A 5126-nucleotide genomic window follows, 5' to 3' on the forward strand; every position below is an offset into this window, starting at 1 on the left:
CCACTCAGGCTGGTGAGTGCTGGTCGGCACCAATCCTCTATGCGGGAATCTCTCCACTTTGCCCTCTGCACCACTGTTGCTGTGCTCTCCTCCGTGGCTCCGAAGCTTCCCCCCCACCCACCCCCGGTTCCACCAGTGAAGGGGCTTCCTAGTGTGTGGAAGCTCTTCCTCCTTCACAGCTCCCTCCCAGTGGTGCAGGTCCCGACCCTATTCTTTTGTCTCTGTTTTTTCTTTTTCTTTTGCCCTACCCAGGTACGTGGGGAGTTTCTTGCCTTTTGGGAAGTCTGAATTCTTCTGCCAGCATTCAGTAGGTGTTCTGTAGGAGTTGTTCCACAGGTAGATGTATTTCTGATGTATTTGTGGGGAGGAAGGTGATCTCCACGTCTTACTCCTTTTCCATCTTGAATCTATCCCCCACTGGGGGATATTTTAATTTCTGTATTTAGCATGCTTCTGCATCACTTCTTTTGTTTTCCTTTTCTGTTTTCTGTTGGATTGTTGAGCTTTATTCTTTTCCTGCTCTATTAGATTACATTTTCACATTCTACTCTTTCATTGGTTTTCTTTACATTTTCACCATTTAAACAAAAGTATATCATTACTGGGACCATTGGATATCTACTGCAAAAGAGTGAAATTGGACTCCTATCTCAAACCATATACAAAAACAACTCAAAATGCATCATAGACCTAAACATAAGAGTTAAACCTATACAACTTATAGAGGAAAGCATAGGTGTAAACCTTTGTGACCTTGGATTAGACAGTGTTTTTTCTAAATATGATATCAACCATGTTTTTTAAAATATGATATCAAATACATAAGCAACATCACAAAAATAGATACATCCAACTTCATCAAGGTAGTAACATTTATATTGCAACATATACCATCAAGAAAGTAAAAAGACAACCTGCAAAATGGTAGAAAATGCAAATCGTATATCTGATATGGTACTTGTGTCCAGAATATATGAATAATTCTTGCAACTTAAGTACAAAAATATTATCCCAGTTTAAAATGAGCAAAAGACTTGAATATTTTGTCCATTAAGATATACAGATGGCCAGTAAGAATATGAAAAGATGCTCAACATTATTAATCATCAGGGAAATGCAAATCAAAACTACAATGAGGTACCACTTTGCTCCTACTAGGATGGCTAGAATAAAAAAGAAAGATATTAACAATTGTTGACAGGGATGTGGAGAAATTGGAACCCTCATATATAGCTGATATCATTGTAAAATAGTTCAGCCACTTCAGAATACAGTTTGACAATTTCTAAAAATGTTAAACAGAGAGTTAATAGATGACACAGATATTCCACTCCCATATATATACCGAAGATAAATGAAAACAAATGTCCACACAAAAACTTGTACATAGATGTTCATAGCATCATTATTCATAATAGCCAAAATTAGAAACAACTTAAATGTCTATCAGACGATAAAAGGATAAATATAATATGGTTTATTCACATAATGGGACATCATTTATCAATAATAAGAAGTAAAACACTGACACAGCATGGGTGATCCTTGAAAACATTATGCTAAGTGAAAGTCAGACATGTAAAGATACACATTATACAATTCCACCTTATGATCAGAATTTAGAAATAAAATCTATAGATACAGTATGTAGATTAGTGGTTGTCTAGGGTTGAGGGGAATGGGGGAAATGGAGAGTGATTGCTAATGGGTATGGGGTTTCATTTTGGGGTGATGAAAATGTTCTAAAAGTGTTGATGATTGCACAACTCTATAAATATAGTAAAGAAAAACCTGAATTGTACAATTTAAAAGGGTAAATATTATGGTATTTTAATGATATTTCCATAAAGTTTTTATTAAATATCTACAATTACTAAGTGTGTCTATCTTTCTAAGACCACTTGCTCCAATATACCTATATTCTTGGGTTAGATTTTCCTATTTGGATCAGGATTTCTTTTTGTGCTTTATCATTTTTGATGGAGGGTTCTCCTGCCTTGGAGGTTGTTTTAAATCATACATGTCTCTCCACATTGTGCAACTCTATTGTTGCCTCTGCCAAACAGTTTTGGGTTTTAAGACTGAAGAGAGTCTTTTGTGAGCAGCTTGGAGCTCTTTATTTGGATAACATAATTCTAGTCACCATGCTTGTGTGCAGCACAGGCTGAGTTCCCAATCTCATAGTAGCATCCTTTCTGTAGCCCAGGCAACCTTGGATGTACAGTTGTATCTGCTCCTGAATATGGGCAGAGAGTGTCATTCTCGGCCCTGCTTCAGGAAGAAAGCCTGGTTTTGCTATCTAACCATTTGAGGGGTCAGTTCAGTCTGTTACTGTAGGACATTAAAACTCTTGCCCCTAATGCTTGTTTCTGATCAGGACTTCCTGTGATCTTCCAGCATCAGCTAGTGTTCTGCATTTTGGGTTTCCCTTCTCTCTGGCCCGTTGATAGTCTACTCTTGTATTTAGTACAATTAGGTATTCTTAAAATAAAAAAGGAAACAAGCATTTTCCTATGTTTCAGTGAAGGAGGAGATTTTAATTTGTGCTCAGTCATCCATCTTATCTGGGAAATCAGCCAAGGTTAGGAACATGGAGCTAAAGTTTAGCTAACATAAAATACTAAGAAATAGTGTGCATGTGTTAAGAGTATTGTTTAGGTATGTTTACTGCTAGTGAAGCTGAATATTTTGATACAGCTAAAGCTGTATCTTTGCTAACATTTTATAGTTCATTTTAATGAAGCAGCTTTGTATATCCTTTTCCTCATTCATCTCTTTGCATCTTGGTCCTTTTCTCATCAGGTTTTATGAGCTGCAAATGTGGTTCACTTTGCTTATATTTTGCCATGTTTTTTTTAATGCTTGAAGTAGTTTAGTTGTTATTCAATAAAATCTGTGATTTTCTCTTTTAATACTGATTCTTACACACACACACACACACACACACACACACTAGAGGAGATTAGTGAATAATCTCAGTGTGTTTAGGACAGGTCACAAAGCAAAGAAATTTCCAAGACAGGACCAAGCACTGGGCACTTACGGTATTTAACAACTTTTTCTTTGCTAGAATGAAAACTGATTAAAGCAAGTAATCCCCCTTGTGCACTTGTGATTAAATTTGGTGTTTATCATGGTCACAGTGAAACATGAATACATTTCTTGAGGTTTCACAAAGTTGCTATGGATAGTTGATTTTTGAATTTGACTATCAATCATTAATTTTTTTCCCTCATCATATTTCCATTTGCATTTCCATATTTCCTCAGAGGAACAACCATGGATGCACAAAGAATGAAATTTCACTGGCATGTAGCAAAAGTTGGTATCAACACAGATTGTAACTGAGAAACAAAGAAACGGGACTTGAGCGACAGCTGAGATGTGTTCTATTAATATTTAAATTGAGTTTCTCATTGGAGACATGTCTAGACTGGTTGACTCTTTTAAAGAACAGACTACAACTAATTTTACTTCACTGGTGAGCATTTTTTCAGCAAAAGTATATAATTTTCTTTCTCTTTTGTCATTTTTGATTTATCTTGCTTCACTCCTCAAAGCAGTCAATAGCTCCTTACTGTATAAAATAGAAGCCAAATTATTTATCATGGCATTCAGTGTCATTTATAATTTGGCTTCAAACCATTTGCCCAATGTTATGGCTCTAAATAATAATAATGGTGATAATAATAACAATAATAATAATGTTGATATTTATTTACAATGTGCCATGAATTTGTTTAAGCCCATTACATACATTATCTAATTTACTCTTCACAACAACATTCCTATGAACTTCCATATTTAAGATGAGTAATTTTGGCTCAAAAGGGATAAGTAACTTGCTCAAGGTCAGAGAGCCAGTCCGTTTGATTCCAGAGACAATGCATTAACTCCCACATTTTTGATAGCCAGGTCACACTGGCCTACATGCCATGACCTAAATAACTTTACCTCAAAAGTCCATATGTTTGCATGTCATTTTCTGCAACCCACTCCTTATCTACAGATCAAAATCTTCCTCTTTTTTTTTTTTACTTCAGTGCTCTTTTCATATGCTGAGAACTTCAATACTATACCACCCTAATCTAAATAAATGTTCCCTCTTATATGTGCCCTTGGAATTTTGCTTGTCTTTACACTTAACACATTTTCATTCTGTTTATTATTACTGTTATTGAAACCAAATCCCCCTAAAACCAAGTTCTTCTTCTGAGTTTATAATTAACCTCTCTATCCAAAACTTTATTCCCTTTCTTGTCCCTCCCCTGTTCCCCTCAGGATTGAGGAGTATCAAAGAAAAGGGAGATTAAAACTGAGCAAGACCCTGTGGGGCCTTCCCAGGTGCAAGAACCCCTCTGTGTCCTGCATTTCTCATTTGTAGAAAAAAGGCTTTTCTCTCCTAGGGTTTCACAGAGTGCCAAAGAGCAGACACAAGAAGTTAGTAATTAGGGAAGAGAGGAAATGCAGAAACAATGGAAAAGCAGTTAAGCAAGAAAAGTAATGATAGCTAAAACAATAGTCAGTGGTAAAATAGAGTCCTAGTTCCTCCTCAAGGGCTTTACATAACAATCTGATGCATATGTTTGAGTTCTTCAGCAGGAAGTAAGACCCCTACCCAGATGGAGGGATATGGTGACTACATGCCTGCCACAAACACTAGACCCCAGACTGGTCGGAATCAGGAGGTTGATGATTAAGATTTCTGAAACATCACCCTGTTACCTCACCACCAACCAATCAAAAGAAAGTCCACAAACTGCAACCCTCACCACAAGTGTTGCCTTTAAAAAAAAAAAACCCTTCTCTGAAAGTCATCAGAGAGTTCAGGTCTTTTGAGCATGAGCTGCCCATTCTCCTTGCTCGGTGCCCTGCAATAAACACTGTACTTTCCTTCATCACAACTGGCTGTCAGTAGAATGGTTTTACTGTGCACAGGCAAGCAGATCTGAATTCTGTTGGATAATATTATTACTCTTGCTTGTTGATAAGTTCATCTCCCTTAGTAGCCATTACCTTCTAAGCTCAGAAACTGTTCACATAGGAAAACCTCAGAACCACACCAGGTTAGTACTTGAAGAGAATGGATCTTTGAAATCATTTTTTCAACTCCTCCCATTTCACAG

At 36.8% G+C, this 5126-nt stretch overlaps 1 long non-coding RNA gene across 1 annotated transcript in view; it reads left to right on the forward strand.

The window, feature by feature from the left end:
- The first annotated feature begins 479 nt into the window (after positions 1-479).
- LOC309620132 overlaps positions 480-5126 on the forward strand; it is a 31323-nt gene continuing 26676 nt past the window's right edge. Inside the window, exon 1 of the long non-coding RNA XR_014239436.1 lies at positions 480-3481. This is a non-coding gene — a long non-coding RNA (uncharacterized lncRNA). The remainder of the gene's footprint in view (positions 3482-5126) is intronic.

The sequence above is a fragment of the Balaenoptera borealis genome, assembly GCF_965194805.1.
Source record: "Balaenoptera borealis genome assembly, chromosome: X".
NCBI classification, from domain to species: Eukaryota; Metazoa; Chordata; class Mammalia; order Artiodactyla; family Balaenopteridae; genus Balaenoptera; species Balaenoptera borealis.